Source organism: Eumetopias jubatus, unplaced genomic scaffold (genome assembly GCF_037043125.1).
Source record: "Eumetopias jubatus isolate StellerSeaLion01/CBP00866 unplaced genomic scaffold, mEumJub1_p1.0 scaffold_2, whole genome shotgun sequence".
NCBI classification, from domain to species: Eukaryota; Metazoa; Chordata; class Mammalia; order Carnivora; family Otariidae; genus Eumetopias; species Eumetopias jubatus.
In genome coordinates, this window is record NW_028274808.1 from 106,599,374 (window position 1) to 106,608,667 (window position 9,294).

The 9,294-nt window shown below is 38.2% G+C and overlaps 1 pseudogene; it reads right to left on the reverse strand.

The window, feature by feature from the left end:
- Positions 1 to 6,491: 6,491 nt before the first annotated feature.
- Positions 6,492 to 7,031, reverse strand: LOC114196657 (small ribosomal subunit protein uS11 pseudogene; annotated as a pseudogene).
- Between the last annotated feature and the right edge of the window lie 2,263 nt (positions 7,032 to 9,294).

Here is a 9,294-nt window from a genome sequence, read left to right on the forward strand (position 1 = left end):
GAGCCAGGTGCCTACGATGGGGCTCCATGTGGGACCCGATCCCAGGGCTCTGGGATCATGAGCTGAGCCATAGGCAGACGCTTAATTTACTGAGCCACCCAGGCGCCCCTAGACTAAAATTTTTAACTTCTTTTCCTTCTCTTTTCTCCTTGTTCTTGACCATTTCTATACTACACAGTGAAATATGCATGATGGTAGGCATTTATGTATGTTTTCTTCACTGCTGCATTTTCCACTTTTACAATATTACCTGACAGATAATACACTCTTAATAAGTATATGTTGACTGACTGAATAAATGAAAGCTTAGAGTATCTAGAAATGAAATTTGATATAATAGAGGAAGTTTAATAGAACAGTTTACAGTCTGAAATAATAATGTAAGGAAGGTAGATGCAAGGAAGAAATTTTGATCTTATTTCACGCTGAACACCAAATTTAACTCTAGGTGAATTACTCAGTTCCTATAGAAAAAGAACAAAAAAATAGAGAAATGTTCTTAAAATGTCTAGCTAAGGATAATTATTTTTTTTATTCAAGAAGGCAAATGTAGGCACTTGAAATAAAAATGTTGTAAAGAAATTTAAAATAACATAAAAGAAAATACTGATTATATGAAATATGTACCAAATATGTGTGTATATGTGAGTATATATAATATACACATATATATATTCATAATTAAATTTAAAACTGGATAAAAGTTCAATAACTTAAGGAAGACACTAAATGCCAAGAGATGAACTGGTGATAGCAATTAATAAACAGGTTAGAAATACGTTCATAAAATAATCTCAGCAAGGAGTTGGTCAGGATGTAAATTTTTGGAATGCCTTTTTAAAAAATAAATTATCTATCCTTATTATAAGCCCGTTTCACAGTATTGTTACCAGTACTAAATTCTTCCCGAAAAACAAAGCAGAGTCACACGTGCACACACAGGCACACACTCACACACACAGAGATTTTCATCTGAAAGTAAAAATAAATTATCTAATTACTTTAATAAGCATTTCAATAATTACAGTAGCATACTATTTTCTATTTTTGTTTTTCATTTCTGTTTTCAATTTTGCAAATTATCTTCTTTGTATCCAAGATTGTCAAACTCTATCTTGAGTCTTGATCTTTCTTACCAGGTCAAGAGTTACATTTGTAGCAGTCGGCTTGGTGTCATTCCTCAAAGGGGCCCATGGCATCTTAAACAAAACATGTTGGAAAACTGAAATCATTGTTTACTGTCAATGCTGTTTGCTCTATTTTTGAAACTTGACTTAATCAGATCATCATTTTTAGTTATTCTTGTTCACAACCTGGAGTGGTAATTCACCCCTCCCCCCTTGTCATTACCTTGAGGATTCTCTTGGTTACTTGAAACCTCTTCCTTATTCATAGCTACTCTAGTTCTGCTTTGTCCTACATACATTTGCCAGAGTAACGCTCCTAAAGGGCACATTTGATCACTTCCTTCTTTTGTTCATAAACCTTCAAAATTATTTTATTCTCTAACTCTAACCCTCAATGTGCCATACTTATGACAGCAGTTGCCAACCTCAAACTTCAAGAACATACCAAATTCTACTCTAAAATGCAGTTAATTGGTTGTAGAGGAGTATCGTGTGTGTGTGTGTGTGTGTGTGTGTGTGTGTGTGTGTCTGTGTGTCTGTGTGTCTGTGTGTCTGTGTATGTGTGTCTGTGTGGTTTGTCTTTTTGATGTTTGGTGATCTCAGTAAAAACCTTAAAATGTTAAGGTTATGGTTAGGGTTTGGATTAGGGTTAAGGTTAGGATTCTCCAAGTGCATTTGCATCTGCTTACCATTTGGAGGTCTCTCTGTTAGGGACCTAGTCTACTTTGTTAGATTTATTTTCTGTTCTATCTCTTCCCAAACCAGTCTCCTCCATGGAACTTTAATATCTGCTGTTTAATATATATAACAATTACTGACTTTGGCAAAAATTTAGAAATGCTGTTTTCTGGGTTTATATTTTTAATGTTAAAAACTATTTGATCCTCGTATGCATTCAGCTCTGAAATCTTAATTGGCTCTGCAGGCAGCTCTGGGGCCACAGGAACCAGGGGGGTCTTCCTGTGGACAACTGACCCAATCAATATTCTGAGGAAAATGGAACTCTGGCTGCCCCTTAACATTTTCAGGACCTAGAGCACAAGTCCACATGGAAGCTCACGTATAGTCCCATGGCCTTGATTATTAATTTGGTTCACAAAGTTTATGTGGGTCCTGCTCTTGAAATTGTCTCATTTCTTCATTTAGGCTTTTTCCCCCTTGAATTGAACTTTCATTTTCTTACTCTCAGAAGCATTATTCTTTCATGACTTAGTCATAATGACAGGTAAGATTAAAAATAACATGTTTTGGGGTGCCTGGATGGCTCAGTTGGTTAAGTGTCTGCCTTCGATTCAGGTCATGATCCCAGCGTCCTGGGATAGAGCCCCGCATCAGACTCCCTGCTCAGTGGGGGACCTGTTTCTCCCTCTCCCTCTGCCTGTGCTCGCCTGCTCTCTTTCTATCAAATAAATAAATAAAAATCTTAAAAAAATTAACATGTGTTCATTATTTCAACTTTGAATATGTATTTATAAAAATGTAAATTAAATGAAATATATAACGAAAAATATTTCAGTTGTACTTTTAGTTGTCATTTACCTGTTAAATTATTAGAATTAAAATTATCAGTTAAAAATAAAAAGCATGATATAACAAAATTAAAATGGCAAAAATTTTGCATAAGGCTATTTTTATTTTATACATTCAATTAAATATCATTAAAGATGTTAGAAAATTAGAACTACTTCCAATTCTATGCCCCAAAGTTATCTGGTTACATTATAAAGAATGGGGATACACTTCATGAATGTTATCTTTACAGCACATATACAATTTCAAGAGAAAGATGAATTGTTTAATGTTATAAATATATATCAACTTCCATTTGCCACTGTTGTGAAAATCATTTCTAATTCATGAGTTTCTCTATCACAAATCACAAATGGGAACATCAAGATAAGCAAGAAAACAGATGTTTAGAGCTACCAGGAATCAATACCTAATTATGAAAGAATCTATTGCATTCTTGTTGTCTGAGAAGAAGGATTTGACAGATTAATTAATTTGTCTTTCCTCTTATCTAAGCACATCCATCACTCAAATCCTACATACCTTTTGTATCAATATCTATCTTGAACATTGGCAGGAATACAATATACAAACTTCATGGCATCCAGATGGAAGTTGTATTTTATCTTGAGGTCATAAGGCTCTTGTCCCATATGGAGGACTGTTTCCTTATGACCTAAAAAGTGTTATCACTAGAGTGGGTGTTTAGATTTTACAGATGGTGCTCTACGAAATGCTGAGTGCTAGACTCTCAATGAGGCCTCTTTCAAAAAATGTATCTTTCTGTTTGTGCTTGTGAAATGTGCCCCCAAAATGCTGGTCCTCTCTTGCTGGGGTGTGAAAGCAGTATCAATCCAATCCATAGGTTTCACATAATCTTTGGATTATATGCTAACTTTTCATGATAACTTCATGACCTTCATGAGTTCTAAATTATAAAAGGAAAAAAACTCTTATTTTAAAATAAATCTTGGCAAAAATAGTTAAAAAGTAGCCTTAGCTTTTTCTGGTAAAGAACCGGTGTTATTTATTATGGCCAGGTTGTCAAAAAGTATGTATGTATGTATCAGTTACTTAAGTTTCCATTGATTTGAACTTCTTCAATTCTTATACTCAGTAAATCCAATCCCTCCAAATTCTACTTTCATCTTTACCATTTTAGAGTCCACATTCCATGACCCATTTCCAAAAGTAAATCTTGTGAGCATTTTAATTCCTTTGCTTTTTTCTTCCTCTATCAGTCTTATCCCTGGAGAAAACCCAACTGATATTCTCCTCCTGGTATGCTTGTAAGTGGTAAACACCGAGGAAAACAGCAAAAACAACATGGAATGTTAACCAAGCTTACTTTATTTATTTTTATTTATTTATTTATTTATTTTTTGAGAGAGAGAACAAGTGCAAGTGTGGGAGGGGCAGAGGGAGAGAGAGAATCTTATGCTGGCTCCATGCCCAGCACACAGCCTGATGGGGGGCTCCATCTCAAGACCCTGAGATTGTGACCTAAGCCGGAATCGAGAGTTGGATGCCTAACTGACTAAGTCACCCAGGTGCCCCCAAGCTTACTTTATATTAATGACCAGAAATGTCAAATCAGCAAACAGCATTGCCCATTAATGCCCCATATTTCCCTTATGTGTTTGCTTCCTCACCTCCAAAGCTACTGGTTTACATTTCCTCTTTCCTCAACTATTGCACACACATCCCCTACTCTTCTACTCAAACACTGGCATTATCTTACATTTCAATGAGAGAAGAAAAATTATAAGAAGCCAGTGTTTCATCTCACTGAGAGCAAACAAGTTTTGTCCTCCCTCTTATTACAATGGACAATTTTCCTCTGCTTTCAAATCCTTGGGCCTATCTGCCCCCCATTCCTTTCTGCTAATTCAGGGACTTTCTCTCTGTACTTTCTTCTGTAATAGCCTATAGGCTATCAGTTTCACTCATGCTACTTAATTAATGCCCTCAAATGTCAACATTCTCTATGGTATTCTATCATGCAACAAAAGAAATTTTTCCTTTGCCCAATATCTCTTTTAAACTACCTCTGGGTATTAAGGAGGGCACGTTCTGCATGGAGCACTGGGTGTTATATGCAAACAATGAATCATGGAACACTACATCAAAAACTAATGTATGGTGATTAACATAACATAATAATAATAAAAAAATTTAAAAAAACTACCTTTTTTTTTCTTTAAAGATTTTACTTATTTATTTGAAAGAGAGAGCGAGAGAGAGAACACAAGCAGGGGGAGTGAGAGAGGGAGAAGCAAGCTTCCCGTGAAGCAGGGAGCCCGACGTGGGGCTCGATCCCAGGACCCTGGGATCATGACCTGAGCCAAAGGCAGATGTTTAACGACTGAGCCACCCAGGCGCCCCTAAACTACCTCTTTCTAATAAATATCTTTCCAAACAAAAATTAAAGAAAAACCCTCTCTACTGTTATCTACACTTCTGTCTCTCCTAAATTTGGTATTAGTCTCCCTTCACTCCTCAATCTCCTAGGTAATTTCACTAATGCTCTGTTTTATATAACAGCTTTATATTAATAACCTCTCCCTATCACTTCAGAGTTCTATACTATCTTATTAATTACTTGAAATATGCACTTGCATATCTTATAAGTTCAAACTTAGTCTTTAAATAGAATACTTATTTCCCACCTCCACCCTCATACACAGAAACTGCTTTCTTACCCTATTGTTCCTGTTTCAAAGAACTATGCTGTAATCTAGTTTGTGAACCAAAAAATTTAGGAATTTTTGTTATGTATTTTTTTTAAGATTTTATTTATTTGACAGAGAGAGAGAGACAGCGAGAGCAGGAACACAAGCAGGGGGAGCAGGAGAGGGAGAAGCAGGCTTCCCACAGAGCAGGGAGCCCGATGCAGGGCTCGATCCCAGGACCGTGGAATCATGACCTGAGCCGAAGGCAGACACTTAACGACTGAGCCATCCAGGCGCCCCTGTTATGTATTTTGTGATATTGTAATTTATAATAAGATATATATATTAGGTCTTTGTCCCCATCTCTGGCACAGAGCTCCTAAAACCATTGGAATTTCCTAAATGATAAGAGCAATAAAGTTATCTTTTCTGTTACTGAGGCAATTTTTGGTTCACACCTAAGCATGGTGTTTGGTTGCCAGAGAAGCCAACCGCATGATTAGAGGTGGAACTCTGCCAACACACATGTCCAGGGCTGTAGATTGAGTTCACTGACAGCTAATAATTTAATCAATCTTACCTAGGTAATGAAGTCCCCATAAAAACCAGAAAAGATAAGGTTCAGAGAGCTTCCAGTTTGGTGACATGTGGCAATGTGGAGAAAATGGAAGGACCTGGAAGCTCCTTGTCTTTTCCCCAGGCCCTGCCCTATTCATTTCTTCAATTGTTTCTGGGTTATATCCTCTTATAATAAACCAATAATACAATATATAAATATTTCTGTGAGATCTGTGAGCCACTCTAGAAAATTGGTCAAACCCAAAGAGGGGGTTTTCAGAAGTGCAGATGATAATCTGGCCTTGCAATTGGCATATACAAGTAGGGAGGAGGCCATCTAGTAGGACCAAGACCTTAACATGTAGGAACTGACACCATCTCAGGGTGGATATTATCAGAATTCAGTTGAATTGTATGACAACCAGCTGGTGTCAAAGCATTCCTTTGGTGCTATGGTGCCCCTGGACACACACATCAGAATGGGGTGCTCAGAACCCTTGCTTCTTTTGCTATCTGTATCCATTCAGTCAGTATCACTATTTTCTGATGCATGCTAATTTAGTCCAATTATCTCTACCTCTGTTACTACCATACTGTTTTCTTTCTTTCTTTTTTTTTTTTTAGCTCACACAAAGCCAATTTATTAACAGAAAACAGTAATTTGAGGAATCCTGTTCACAGACGGCGACCACGGCGACCCCCCTTCCTGCGGGTGCTATCGGAGGGGATGGGGGTGACATCCTCAATCCGCCCGATCTTCATTCCTGAGCGGGCAAGGGCTCTGAGGGCTGACTGGGCCCCAGGTCCAGGGGTCTTGGTTCTATTTCCTCCTGTGGCTCGTAGTTTGATGTGGAGGGCAGTGATGCCCAGCTCCTTGCACCTCTGGGCTACATCCTGGGCAGCCAACATGGCAGCATAGGGAGAAGACTCATCTCGGTCAGCCTTCACCTTCATTCCACCAGTCACGTGACAGATGGTTTCCTTGCCAGAAAGATCGGTGACATGGACAAAAGTGTCATTGAAGGATGCAAAGATGTGGCAGACACCAAACACATTCTCTCCTTCAGCTACCTGAGGTCCAAGGCTGATGACCTGTTCTTCCTTCTTTTCCTTCCCCTTGCGAGGTGCCATTTCTGCGTGTCTTCTCCAGACTCCGCTACCGGAAAAAGAGTTCTTTCTTTTTTAATTTAGAGATTTTTATTTATTTATTTGTCAGAGAGAGAGGGAGCACAAGAAGGGGGAGCAGCAGAGGGAGAGGGAGAAGCAGGCTCCTCACTGAGCAAGGAGCCCGATGTGGGACTCGATCCCAGGACCCTGGGATCATGACCTGAGCGGAAGGCAGACGCTTAATGACTGAGCCACCCAGGCGTCCCAAACATACTGTTTTCAAACACCATCATTTCTCATCTGAACATTGCAAAATGTTCTACATCTTCCTTATTCAGATCTATAGCATTGGCAGGCATCTCCTGGGAGCATTTCGGAAATGCAGAATTTCAGGGGTGACTGGATGGTGCAGTCATTTCAGCATCTGACTCTTGGTTTCAGCACAGGTCTTGATCTCAGGGTCCTGAGATCCAGTCCCACGTTGTCGGGCTCTGAGCTCAGCACAGAGTCTGCAGGAGAGTCTCTCTCCCTCTTCCTCTGCCCCTCTTGCATGTGCTCTCTCTCTCTAAACTAAATAAATAAATCTTAAAAAAAGAAGAAATGCAGAATTTCAGACCCTGCCTCAGATCTACTTAATTGGAATCTGATTTTTAACAACATCCATCCCCCATGCAATTTGTGTGCACATTGAAGTTTGAGAAGCCCTGATCTATGTAATCTAACTCCTGCCTATCTCTCTGGGCTCATTTATTAGACTTTACCTGTGGCCCATGATGACCTTCCTTTCCCTTAAATCACCACATTCTTTCTCTACTTTGAATCTTTGTAGTGGTTGCATTCACAGTCTCATGATGCCTTCCCCTAATTATCAGTGGCTGGATCCTGTTGCCATTCAGGGGTTTGGCTGAGTGTTATCTCCTGAGACTGTTGGGATACAATTTTTAATGGGTCTCTCAGGGTTCTGCAAGTCTTATCTTCAGTTTTCTTCCCCTCTAGCTTCTCAAAGATGTTTGTGTAGTAAACAACTATGCAATTACAGAGAGTGTGCTCCATTCTGGAGCAGAAGACAGGTTTGTTCCCTGTCCGGGAAGAAAATAAAAGTAATGTCTCCCTCTGCGCAGAAGTTGGAAAGATGCACTAGCAGCCCACTTTTAAAAATTGGGGTTTCCCAAGCTTGAATTTCTTCATCTGTGCCAAAAACCCACTGTTAGCATAGCATCCGATTGGGCATGGTTATGCCTCAAACCTTCTTGGACTTGGGAGCAAAAGAAACTGATTAAACATGAAGCTTAGGCTGTCTATTGTGCTATGAGTAATAAAACCCTTTGCCTTCTCCCTTTATCCACAACTGTGGGCTGAAACAAATAGACTTTGGAAAAAAAGAGAAGACTAATAGGGGATACACAGGTTCTGTTAAGCAAGTGGAGCCCTGAGACTAAGGCGGCCAGTGAAAAAGTGAAACATCATTTCCGCACGGCAATACTAATGTAACTGCCGGAAAAAGTTAAGATAGAGTACTTGGGACTTACCTTTTCTTCTTTTCCTTTAGAACATCTCAAATAGTTTTGAACAGTTAAACCACACTGTTTTGATTTTTTTTTTTTTTTCATTTTCTTCCTCCACTATTGAAACTAAACTAAAACACTTAGGTAAACCACATCAGACTACGGAACGTACAAAAACACCAATCAGTTTTTACCTCATTGCTGCCTGAACAGCTTCATGGTTCTGGAAAAAAACAAAAACATAAACAAAATTGCAACTCTTTATTCTTTAATGGGTTCTAAATGCTTGGGAGAACAATGTATAATGAATTATGTGTTCCTCTGCATGGCCAAACTCTGAACTTTTGGATATGAAAACCTCATTATTTCAATATCTTAATTAATAGCATTTCTCAAGTATAAGCAGCAACCATTATTAAATTCATATTGCTACTCAATTCCTACAGTATAATTTAAAACACATTCATTTAACTAGCATTTCTGACAAATAATATTTATTAGGTCTTTAAAGAATTGTGGCAAGATAATGTGAGAAAATCCACATCAGAATAATTATTCATAGAGAACTACTAGACAATAAATATGACAGGGACTGTTAGTTATTGTGTTAAACTTAATGTTCCTTGTTAACATGGTGTCAAATTGTTTATTGTTATTTTATTTCATATACATTGACCACCATTAAAAATAAAGTCATTGCAGGAAAAAAACTAAATGTAGCTGAACATAAAATAAAGAGAGGAAAATGGTTTATTCACATTATCTCAGCACTTAAATTTCCAATATTCTCAATGTGAGTCATCAGTAAGATATATC